At 45.0% G+C, this 12,877-nt stretch overlaps 1 long non-coding RNA gene across 2 annotated transcripts in view; it reads left to right on the top strand.

Annotated features, from left to right (window-relative positions):
• LOC311529515 overlaps positions 1 to 7,037 on the top strand; it is a 64,865-nt gene extending 57,828 nt beyond the window's left edge. For both annotated transcript variants that reach the window (XR_014713829.1, XR_014713830.1), the window contains exons 2-3: positions 4,205 to 4,306; positions 6,493 to 7,037. This is a non-coding gene — a long non-coding RNA (uncharacterized lncRNA). The remainder of the gene's footprint in view (positions 1 to 4,204; positions 4,307 to 6,492) is intronic.
• Positions 7,038 to 12,877: the final 5,840 nt, after the last annotated feature.

Here is a 12,877-nt window from a genome sequence, read left to right as displayed (position 1 = left end):
GGATGCATGCAGTGGAAAAGTATGCAGTGGGGTCAGACAGCAGCAGTAATCAGCGTTAAGTGCATACAAAGCACTGACACCTGGTGCTTTAGATAAAACAAGTTAATTCTTTGGCACCTTAGGCGATGGAAAATATTTTGTATTTTAGTCTGTATTTTAAATAGTTCTTCCACTGAAACATCTTGATTTCAGGGCTGGTTGTGTTATGGTAAGAGAGAGTGTCGCTGAGGTGAGAAGAATTGTGTGGACTAAATTTTCTAAAAGGAGATGCTTCTGTACTCCAGTTATCACTTTCCCATGTGATATTTCTATTAATATACTGGTGAGGTGCCTATCATTTTAGGAGTTGATTTCTCACCTACATTTCCTCTTCCTTTAAAACAAACAAACAAAAACAAAATACGTATCTGGGACATTTCTGGGGGTTGAGTGAAATTCTAATTAGACCTGTCTCTCTCTCATTGATATACATTATTTTCTTCCTTCATTCGCTTTGAAGAAAATAATGTATATCAATGAGAGAGAGAGAGGTCTAATTAGAATTTCACTCAACCCCCAGAAATGCTTTTAAGGGCTATCATTTTGAGAACTCATAAAGCAGCTAAAAAGCAGATTTTTTTTTTATAGCTTTGGAAAGCTTTCATGCATTTATTCCATTTAAAGAGCCTCTCACTAATTCTCTTGAAGGGTATCCTGTTTCCCCTATTTGTTTCTCTTTTTCTTCATGATTTCCAGGATGGTACTGGAGCTCCTTCTGATTAGTGCGTGTCCTGGTTCAACACAGTGTCTGTGTAACCTGCTGGTCAGTGTGTTTCATGTCCTCTGTCTCAACCTGATTCAGCAGGTTTGAGTATGTTACAGCTCCAAGCTACTGAGATATTCGTTTAGCTGTAAAAGTCACTGGTTCAAGCCCCGGCATGACTAAGATAGATTCTGTTAACATCTGCATAAGTAGCATGTGTGACTGATGTGAAGGAATAATCAGAATAAATATGGACATTGCTGCACAGCAATGTGTAACTCCAGCTCTTAAGTAATTGTCCTGTGGAATCTCTCTGAAATCTTTTTACACAACTTCCTGGCTCTTCAGCAGAGCATTTTAATACAAATACATAGAGGTTCTGTACTGGTGTGTAGTGTGATGCGGGAAGAGGGTTCCTGTCCATAGGAGCCAGCTACAATCATGTCTTTATGCCCTCACCGCACAAGGACCAAGTAAATCTAACTCCATTCTTGGCACTTGCAACATCAAAGGAGAAGGCAGTCTTCACTTAAAAATTAGATCTTGAGGCTGTGAAAAATTTCACACCCTGAGTGCTGTAGTTAGGTTGAGCTAACCCCTGCAGTAGATGCAGCTAGAATTCTTCCCTCAAACTAGCTACTGCTTCTTGGAGAGATGGATTATCTACATGGAAAAACCTCTTCTATTGATGTAGGAAATGTCTACACTACACCGCTACAGCTATGCCTGAAATGCTTAATGCATTTTTAGTTATTATAATACATGGATCTAAATAGTATATTTTTAAAAACTTTTTGCAAACTGCTTTACAAACAGTAATTCTCATAGCCTAGTATTATCACCTCCATTTTACTGAACTGAAAAAAAGACGGCTTTTTTTTAAGTGACTCACCCAAGGCCAGAAAAGAGGCTGCTCTCACAGCTGGGATTTGAATTTAGGAGTTCCTAGCTCCCTATCATATGTTCAGGCCACTGGGCCATGCCAGTTCCAGCTGATTCCATATTAAAGCATACAGCACAACATTACATGATATCTGTTAAGTGACAGGTTGCATTACTCATCCTGTTTTTACATAAATTTAAAGGGCCAGATACTGGGATCCTTAGTCAGGCAAAAATTCCATTGAAATTAACTGGAATTTTGCCTGAATAAGATCTGAGTAAGAACAGCAGGATTTGGCTTAAGGTGTGGTTATCATAGGAACGTAAAAATGACATTGTTGGGGTTGAATTGGATCCTTCAGCAGTATACAAATGCCATTAATCATAGTAACAAAGCCATAGCATTGATTAATTTGAAATATCTGTCTGCTCTAGCCCTGTGGAATACCCTATAAGAGTTCAACCCTATGGTTTAATAATAAGAGCTGTATATATATAAGCTAAGAATTACTATTGTTACTGTTAATGAAGTTCACACAATGACTGTAGATACCTAAAGGGGGTGGCTAAATTGCAACATCGGATGAGACCATTTTGTTTCTCTCCAGAGGCTCCTCTAGCCCACCTGTTTGTCAGGATCAAGATTGCTTTAAATTCATAATTGTTTTTCAAGACAGTAAAATCTCCCATAACACAGGAAAAAAGTCTATTTGGTCTCAGGAAATTTTGAAAGTCAGTTCTTCCCTCCCTCTCACGCATCCACTCAGCCTCATTTTCAAAAGTTTAGATACCAAAAATGTGTGAAAACTATAATTATTTTTTCTTAAAATACATGTGTATTTGTGTCTAATTCATACAAGCGATCACTATGATTGCACACAAATGGATTTTTTGTGCAGCCAATTAATTTAGTGGCACAACTGGTTGTGCCTGTAAATACCTGATTGCATGTGGTTGCTGTAATTACATGTGCAAATTAGATGCATGTATTTTTACATGCATGCCTGGTCACTTGACCTTTTTGAAAGCCAGGCCCTTAGTTTCTTCAGGTGCTCATATCTCTCAGCTCATGTGGAAGAAGGAATTGAAAAGAGAGAGGAACACCTGTAAGTGTGGATTACCTGAGGCTTCTGCTCCCAGTAAACATTGTCTAATAATATGCAAAAAGAAAGAATAGCCTGTTCTATAGCTGGCAGTTAACTGGCAATTTAGGGATATAAAATGTTGTAGAGCTTTATAAAAGTGGCGATAATAAAATGCTTCCTGCTCCTGGCAGCCCTGTTTTTGCTGGAAAAATTGATAAGCTGCTTGCTTGAATATGCCATGTATAGATTACATAGGGTGTGTGTGTATTGATCTGGCATTTCTAACTTGTGGAAAAGATTCAGTTCAGTCTCTTTTAATTTCTATGGCTACCATCTTTTGGTGAGAGACTCCTAATGGCCAAGATCAGGAACTTTTAATAAAGTAAGAGCAGGATGTTTACATAATCTCCCCCAACGCTTTCTTTAGCAGTGGTTACAAAATGGGACTCACCAAATTTGGCAAGGAAGGGCTGTGCCTGAAATACTGACCCAGAACATCTTCAGCCTCAGTGGAGTATAACCCCCAGCTGCCCATGGGACGATAAGTGTCCTAGGGTCAGACGGATGTAATCCCGTAATCACTGATAGTTTCTCCTGTCAAAACAGCCTCAGGGAAGCTTGTAAAATGTACTATGTATTGAGACAAGCAATAATGAAAGACACTGTACTAATCAAGCTCAATGTATGGAGGTGTTCAGAGACCTTCACTGTAGTATTTGCCTACTTAGTGCTGGATTGTGTCCCTCTGTGGTTGCAAGAGGGACACTGTGGTGTGGAGGGCATAAGGGTGGGAGGATGTAGTGCTATTGTTTTACAAGGACTAGAGAGGGGGCATGAATTCCATACTTATGCTTCTGGCACGTATGGACTAGGGACTTCAGTACAGATGCTGGTACCAGAAAGCCCATAGAGGGCAGGGACACAGCCCCTGTAGCCATTTTGCGCTAGCTGTTGAATGCTGGTGCAATGTGGCGCATCACACTTTCTTGAAGAATAAAACTGATGTTATTGTAATGTGGGCCCACAGTGGCCCTTGAGAAGCACAATACATGCCAGGGCTACCACCAGCACTTTTCACCTGCACCGGGGCAATGAGTTAAAACCACAGTTTAGCTCTCAGTGAATTAGAGCTATGACCTTAACTTGAGTGTACAGAGCAATACAAGCTGGGGGAGACGGGGGGACATTTGATGGAGTAGTATAAAAGAAATAATGTTGTGATCTGTAAGAAATAAGTTTATCTTCCTCTTAAATCAAACAAACAAAAACAACAAACCATCCACATTAGGAGTACAAGAATTGTTGTTCACAGGAATATAAACCTCATCATTAGCAAATGAATCTTCTTACCTGTTACCTATATGGATAAGATAATCCAAAAGCAAAAAGTCAGACACAGGCAGTTGGAGATATATATCTGCCATATGTGTCATACGTTACATTTATTGAAACCACATGTCCATGGGTACATCAAGCAGCTGTGTGTGTCTTTCAGGGAAATACACTCTTGTGGCCATGCAATTGATTTGTATTCATCACATCAGAGTGAGGGAAGCTGCAGTCAGCACATGGAGAAGGTGTGCTCTGGATTCTAAAGGTGAGAGCTGTGGGGCTAAACTGACTCTTTTTTAACTCAATCCACTGTCACACTGGAGTTTCCTTTAGCTCTTAATGTTGCTTGATGTCGTCATTATTGGTGCAGCCGAATATCTAGCAGTGGAATCAAAATGTTGATTTCCCATTCATCCTGGGTAAAAGAATTAATGTGTGAGACATATGGCATACAATCTCATGTGACAGGAGATCTGTGTGATCCAGTTGCTGTCCTGGTACAGTAGGATTATAATGTTAAATGACACTGGTACTGGGCTTTCATGAATTCGTGAAAATAACGTCCTCCATATGAATTCCACAAATCATAAGCTTGTATCTTCTGGTTTTTGGTTTAATTGCTAACAGTCCCTGTTTAAATGGGCATTTTTTTTACCAAGGCACATCTGGGTTTTGGAATAAAAATTTAAAGCAGTACATGAAAGAGATAAGAGAGAGACTGACTATATGGAGATTCCCCCACTGAAGATTTTTACGCTGATTCAGAATTACAATGAGGAAATATTTTTGTCTGTGAAGTAATTAGTGATATTCAGCAAAGAGAAGAGACAGTGTCTTCCTGGAAGCATTAAAGGGATCCTTTTGTTTTAAAAACAATTAAACATTAATAAACTCATTCTCATTTGCAAGTGCCAATATCATAAATGGTGTAGTGTAGGAATAGTTTTAGCCTTGGTCTACACTAGGAGTTGAGGTCGAATTTAGCAGTGTTAAATGGATTTAACCCTGCACCCGTCCACACGATGAAGCCCTTTTTTTTTACTTAAAGGCCTCTTAAAATTGATTTCCTTACTCCACCCCCAACAAGGGGATTAGCGCTGAAATCAGGCTTGCTGGGTCGAATTTGGGGTTCGATGGACACAATTAGACGGTATTGGCCTCCATGAACTATCCCAGAGTGCTCCATTGTGACCGCTATGGACAGCACTCTCAACTCAGATGCACTGGCCAGGTAGACAGGAAAAGGCCTGTGAACTTTTGAATTTCAATTTCCTGTTTGGCCAGCGTGGCAAGCTGCAGGTGACCATGCAGAGCTCATCAACAGAGGTGACCATGATGGAGTCCCAGAATTGAAAAAGAGCTCCAGCATGGACTGAACGGGAGGTATGGGATCTGATCACTGTATGGGGAGAGGAATCCATGCTATCAGAACTACATTTCAGTTTTCAAAATGCCAAAACATTTGTCAAAATCTCCCACGGCATGAAGGACAGAGGTCATAACAGGGACCCGAAGCAGTGCCGTGTGAAACTTAAGGAGCTGAGGCAAGCCTACCAGAGAGGCGAACGGCCGCTCTGAGTCAGAGCCCAAAACATGCCACTTCTACGCTGAGCGGAATGCCATTTTAGGGGGTTCAGCCACCACTACCCCAGCCATATTGTTTGACTCCTTCAATGGAGATGGAGGCAACACGGAAGCAGGTTTTGTGGACGAGGAAGATAGCTCACAGCAAGCAAGTGGAGAAACCAGTTTTCCTAACAGCCAGGAACTGTTTCTCACCCTGGATCTAGAGCTAGTACCCCCCGAACCCACCCAAGGCTGTCTCCTGGACCCACCAGGCAGAGTAGGGACCTCTGGTGAGTGTACCTTTTAAATTACTATACATGGTTTAAAAACAAGCATGTTTAATGATTAATTTGCCCTGGCATTCGCGGCTCTCCTGGATGTTGGATGTACTCCAAAGCCTTTGCAAAAGGTTTCTGGGGAGGGCAACCTTATTCCATCCACCATGGTAGCACACTTTACCACTCCAGGCTAGTAGGACGTACTCGGGAATCATTGTAGAACAAAGCAATGCAGTGTATGTTTGCTGGCATTCAAACAACATCCGTTCTTTATCTCTCTCTGTTATCCTCAGGAGAGTGATATCATTCATGGTCACCTGGTTGAAATAGGGTGCTTTTCTTAAGGTGACATTCAGAGGTGCCCGTTCCTGCTGGGCTGTTTGCCTGTGGCTGAACAGAAATGTTCCCCGCTGTTAGCCACAGGGAGGGTGCAGGGTGGAGGGACTAGCCATGTGCTGGGGGGGGGAGGCAAAATGCGACCTTGGAACGAAAGCACATGTGCTATGTATGTAATGTTAACAGCAAGGTTTACTGTGAAAAAGTGTACCCATTGTTCTATAAAAAGTGTCTTTTTAAATACCACTGTCCCTTTTTTTTTCTTCACCAGCTGGATGTGTTTCAAGGATCACAGGATCTTCTCCTTTCCAGAGGCTAGTGAAGATCAGAAGGCAAAAAAACCGCACTCGCGATGAAATGTTCTCTGAGCTCATGCTGTCCTCCCACACTGACAGAGCACAGACGAATGCGTGGAGGCAGACAATGTCAAAGTGCAGGAAAGCACAAAATGACCGGGAGGAGAGGTGGCGGGCTGAAGAGAGTAAGTGTTGGGCTGAAGAGAGGGCTGAAGCTGAAAGGTGGCGGCAGTGTGATGAGAGGAGGCAGGACTCAATGCTGAAGCTGCTGGAGGATCAAACTAATATGCTCCAGCATATGGTTGAGCTGCAGGAAAGGCAGCAGGAGCACAGACCGCCGCTACAGCCCCTGTGTAACCAACAACAGTCCTCCCCAAGTTCCATAGCCTCCTCACCCAGACACCCAAGAACGCGGTGGGGGGGCCTCTGGCCACCCAGCCACTCCACCCCAGAGGATTGCCCGAACAACAGAAGGGTGGCATTCAATAAGTTTTAAAGTTTTAAACTTTTAAAGTGCTGTGTGGTCTTATCCTTCCCTCCTCCATCACCCCTCCTAGTGCTTCTCTCCTCCACCAACCCTCCTGGGCTACCTTGGTAGTTATCCCTCTATTTGTGTGATGAATTAATAAAGAATGCATGAATGTGAAGCAACAATGACTTTATTGCCTCTGCAAGCGGTGATCGAAGGGAGGAGGGGAGGGTGGTTAGCTTACAGGGAAGTAGAGTGAACCAAGGGGCGGGTGTTTCATCAAGGAGAAACAAACAGAACTTTCACACCGTAGCCTGGCCAGTCATGAAACTGGTTTTGAAAGCTTCTCTGATGTGCACCACGCTCTTCTAACCACCCTGGTGTCTGGCTGTGCATAACCAGCAGCCAGGCAATTTGCCTCAACCTCCCACCCTGCCATAAATGTCTCCCCCTTACTCTCACAGATATTGTGGAGTGCACAGCAAGCAGCAATAACAGTGGGAATATTGGTTTCGCTGAGGTCTAACTGAGTCAGTAAACTGCACCAGCGTGCTTTTAAACATCCAAATGCACATTCTACCACCATTCTGCACTTGCTCAGCCTGTAGTTGAACAGCTCCTGACTACTGTCCAGGCTGCCTGTGTATGGATTTATGAGCCATAGCATTAAGGGGTAGGCTGGGTTCCCAAGGATAACTATAGACATTTCAATATCCCCAATGGTTATTTTCTGGTCTGGGAATAAAGTCCCTTCCCGCAGCTTTTGAAACAGACCAGAGTTCCTGAAGATGCGTGCGTCATGTACCTTTCCTGGCCATCCCATGTTGATGTTGGTGAAACGTCCTTTTTGATCCACCAGTGCTTGCAGCACTATTGAAAAGTACCCATTGTGGTTTATTTACTCGCCGGCTTGGTGCTCGGGTCCCAAGATAGGGATATGGGTTCCGTCTATGGCCCCACCACAGTTAGGGAATCCCATTGCAGCAAAGCCATCCACTATGACCTGCACATTTCCCAGGGTCACTACCCTTGATATCAGCAGATCTTTGATTGCATTGGCTACTTGCATCACAGCAGCCCCCACAGTAGATTTTCCCACTCCAAATTGATTCCCGACTGACCGGTAGCTGACTGGCGTTGCAAGCTTCCACAGGGCTATTGCCACTCGCTTGTGAACTGTGTGGGCTGCTCTCATCTTGGTATTCTTGCACCTCAGGGTGGGGGAAAGCAAGTCACAAAGTTCCATGAAAGTGCCCTTATGCATGCAAAAATTTCAGAGCCACTGGGAATCGTCCCAGACCCGCAACACTATGCGGTCCCATCAGTCTGTACTTGTTTCCCGAGCCCAGAATCGGCGTTCCACCACATGAACCTGACCCATTAGCACCATGATGCCCACATTGCCAGGGCCCGTGCTTTGAGAGAAGTCTGTGTCCATGTCCTCATCACTCTCATGACCATGCTGACGTCACCTACTTGCCCAGTTTCGCTTTGCCAGGTTCTGGTGCTGCATATACTGCTGGATAATGCGTGTGGTGTTTAATGTGCTCCTAATTGCCAAAGTGATCTGAGCAGGCTCCATGCTTGCTGTGGTATGGCATCTGCACAGAAAAAAGGCGCGGAACGATTGTCTGCCATTGCTCTGATGGAGGGAGGGGCGACTGATCACATGGCTTACAGGGTTGGCTTACAGGGAATTAAAATCAACAAAGGGGGTGGCTTTGCAAGAAACAGAATGGCCCCCTCAAGGATAGAACTCAAAACCTCAAGGATAGAACTCAAAACTGGGTTTAGCAGGCTGTTGATTTCACGGAGGAAGGGAGGAGAAAATGAATACAAAACAAATCTGGTCTATTTCTCGTTTTGAGCCACTTGGTCTATCTTTATACATCTTGCTGGCAGCAGACTGTGCAGTATGACCGCTAGCCATCGTCATCTCCTAGGTGCTCGGCAGAAGACAGTGCTGGATGACTGCTGGCCATTGTCTTCTGCTGGTGCTGATTAAAAGACAGTGCAGTGCCAGTAGGACTGCATCACCATGAGATGAAGCTTAAAAGGGAAATGACCTGGCTGAGTCACTCCCATGTTTGCCCAGGCACTCCTGACCTCATCGAGGTCAGTTAAAAGAGCACCCTGGACTACGTGGATGACGGCTACCAGTCATGCTGCACTGTCTGCTGCCAAAAGGCAATAAAGTGCTGCTGTGTAGCAATGCAGTACCGCGTCTGCCAGCACCCAGGAGACATACGGTGATGGTTAGCTGAGCGGGCTCCATGCTTGCCATGGTATGGCGTCTGCACAGGTAACTCAAGAAAAAAGGCACAAAACGATTGTCTGCCCTTGCTTTCACGGAGGGAGGGAGGGAACGGGGGTCTGACAATATGTACCCAGAACCACCTGTGACAATGTTTTAGCCTCATCAGGCACTGGGATTTCTACCCAGAATTCAAATGGGCAGTGGAGACTGCAGGAACTGTGGGATAGCTACCCACAGTGCAACGCTCCGGAAGTCGACGGTTGCCTCGGTTCTGTGGATGCACTCTGCCGACTACATGCACTTAGAGCATTTGTGTGGGGACACACACCATCGCCTGTATAAAAACGCTTTCTACAAAACCAACTTCTATAAATTCGACCTAATTTCGTAGTATAGACATACCCTTAGTTTTAATTCCAGAACTTTAATAGTTGCTCTTAATCCTTAATTGTAAATGACATTGCAACACCTCTTGCAAAATTTCAGGAAATGGATCAACACAGCAGCATGTGAAGATTTCTGATACATCAAATGATCATTATACCTTTTTACTTCAAGAGCTCCTAGGAATAAAATACTCCTAGTAAATTACATGCATTGCAATCTTCATAGCAAGTAATCCTATAGGCAACAGTCCTGTAAAATGCTGAGTACCATCATTTCCCATTGACTTGCATCTCAGAAGGTGCTCAGGACCTTGCAGGATTGGCCCCACAATTTGCAATGGAATGACATTCTGATTACAGATAATTTTCTAAACATACCCTTCATGCCATGTCACTTCGGTGACTCTGAGGCCATTCCATTCAACCCTTGTCATGTGTGAATAGCACAGACCCTGATTTTGTAGAGTAGAATTTAAGTTAACTATCAGCTATGATGTATCAAAGTGGTGGCAGTCAATGAACAAATCTTGTTAGTTGCCATAATACAGTATGTAATTACTTGCAAGCTGATACTTTTAGGGGCTGGGTGAAAGGGTTTGTCTAAAATCAGAACTGATGACTCAAACTTCCATCCAATACTCTGAGTAAACTTATTTGTGGCCTGAAATAAAATGTATGTAACTTCCTCCCCTTTAAGTTTAGTTTTATTATTTTCACATTTCTCTGCACATCCTTCTCAGGGCTGGAAGTAGAGATCTGTAGTACAACAAGACAGGGTATTTCTGGCCCAGCTGGAAGCAGGAAATCCAAAGAACTTCCTAAGGCCTGGTCTACACTACGAGTTTATGTCATTTTAGCAGCGTTAAATCTGAATTAACCCTGTACCCGTCCACACAACGAAGCCATTTTTTTGACATAAAGCGCTCTTAAAACCGAATTCTGTACTCCTCCCCAAAGAGGGGATTAGTGCTGAAATCGACATCGCCGTTTCGAATTAGGGTTAGTGTGGACGCAATTCAAAGGCATTGGCCTCCGGGAGCTATCCCACAGTGCACCATTGTGACCGCTCTGGACAGCACTCTGAACTCGGATGCACTGGCCAGGTGTACAGGAAAAGCCCTGGGAACTTTTGAATCTCATTTCCTGTTTGGCCAGGCAAGCTCATCAGCACAGATGACCATACAGAGCTCATCAACACAGGTGACCATGCAGTCCCAGAATCGAAAAAAAGCTCCAGCATGGACCGAACGGGAGGTACTGGATCTGATTGCTGTATGGGGAGAGGAATCTGTGCTATCAGAACTACATTCCAAAAGATCAAATGCCAAAACATTTCAAAAAATCTCCGAGGTCATGAGAGACAGAGGCTACATCAGGGACACAGCGCAGTGCCGCGTGAAACTTAAGGAGCTCAGACAAGTGTACCAGAAAACCAAAGAATCAAGCGGATGCTCCAGGACAGAGCCCCAGACATGCCTCTTCTACGCTGAGCTGCATGCAATTCTAGGGGGGGGCTGCCACCACTACCCCACCCCTATCCGTGGACTCCGATGATGGGGTACTCTCCGCCGTGGCTGAGGATTTTGCAGATGGGGACGATGAGGAGGAGGACAAGCTTGGGGAGAGCCCACAGCACACCATTCTCCCCCACACCCAGGATCTTTTTATCACGCTGACTGAAATACCCTCCCAACCGAATGAAGCCGGAGAAGGGACCTCTGATGAGTGTACCTTTTTAAATATAATACATGTTATAAAAGCAAGCGTTTTTTAATGATTAAGTAGCCCTGAGGACTTGGGATGCATTCGTGGCCAGTACTGCTACTGGAAAAGTCTGTTATCATGTCTGGGGATGGAGCAGAAATCCTCCAGGGACATCTCCATGAAGTTCTCCTGGAGGTACTCTGAAAGCCTTTGCAGAAGGTTTTTGGGGAGAGCAGCCTTATTCCATCCTCCAGGGTAGGACACTTTACCATGCCATGCTAGTAGCAAGTAATCTGGTATCATTGCATGACAACGCCTGGCAGTTTATGGTCCCGGTGTTTGCTGGCATTCAAGCAACATCCGTTCTTTATCTCTCTGTGTTATCCTCAGGAGAGTGATATCGTTCATGGTAACCTGGTTGAAATAGGGGAATTTGATTAAGGGGACATTCAGAGGTGCCCATTCCTACTGGGCTGTTTGCCTGTGGCTGAAAAGAAATCCTCCCCACAGTTAGCCACACGGTGGGGCGGGGAGGGGTGCCATTGGCGCTGAGCTGTTCGCGTTTGGCTAGCAGGGATCTTCCCTGATACCAGCCAGGCGGTGGGGGGAGGGGAAAAGCAATCATCCCAGAGAATTGGATGGGGGGAGGGGGTTAGTTTGGTTTCTGCTGCTGCACGTTAACAGGAAAACTGCAGCACTAAATGGCCAACTCAACGGGCTTTGCTTGGTATGGGAAAGGAGGGGGCTGCTGTTATGAAGGTTGCAGAAGCCGAAAGACTATGGCTTACCATGGCCGTCTGCAAGCCGAATTCTGTTGCCTGGCCCTGCGTGTGTGATCTCGAATACCAAAGCCGCAGGCACTCAATATAAGATGCAAAATGCGATCTTGTACCAAAATCACACGTGCCATGTAATGTGAATAGCGTTGTTCACCGTGAAAGAGTATAGCCATTGTTCTGTAAAATGTATCTTTTAAAATACTTCACTCCCTTTTTTTCCTCCAGCAGCTGCAAATGTTTCAAGCCTCTCTCCTCCATCCCAAAGGCTATCTCAGATAAGGTGGCGAAAAAAACGTACGCGCAATGACATGTTCTCTGAGCCCATGCAGTCGTCCAGTACTGACAGAGCTGTGTGGAGGGACACAATAGCAGAGTACAGGACGGTGGCCGATGAACGTGAGGAGAGGTGGCGGCAGGAAGATCAGAGGAGGCATGAGGCAACGCTGGGGCTACTGCGGGATCAAACGGACATGCTCCAGCATCTGGTGGAGGTTCATGAATGGCAGCAGGATCACAGACTGCCGCTGCAGTCCCTGCTTAACCGCCCTCCGTCCTCCCTAAGTTCCATAGCTTCCCCACCCAGACACCCAAGACCGCGGGGTGGGAGGATCTGGGCACCCAACCACTCCACCCCAGTGGACAGCTCAAGCAACAGAAGGCTGGCATTAAACACGTTTTAAAGTGGCCTTTTCCTTCCCTCCTACCCTCCTCCCGCACCCCACCCGGGCTACTTTGTGAGTTATCTCCCTATTTTTGTAATCAATT

The sequence above is a fragment of the Lepidochelys olivacea genome (assembly GCF_965140295.1).
Source record: "Lepidochelys olivacea isolate rLepOli2 genome assembly, chromosome: 13".
Lineage (NCBI taxonomy): Eukaryota > Metazoa > Chordata > Testudines > Cheloniidae > Lepidochelys > Lepidochelys olivacea.
The sequence above is the reverse complement of the archived record's forward strand: the minus strand, read 5'-3'. Positions and strand labels throughout refer to the sequence as shown.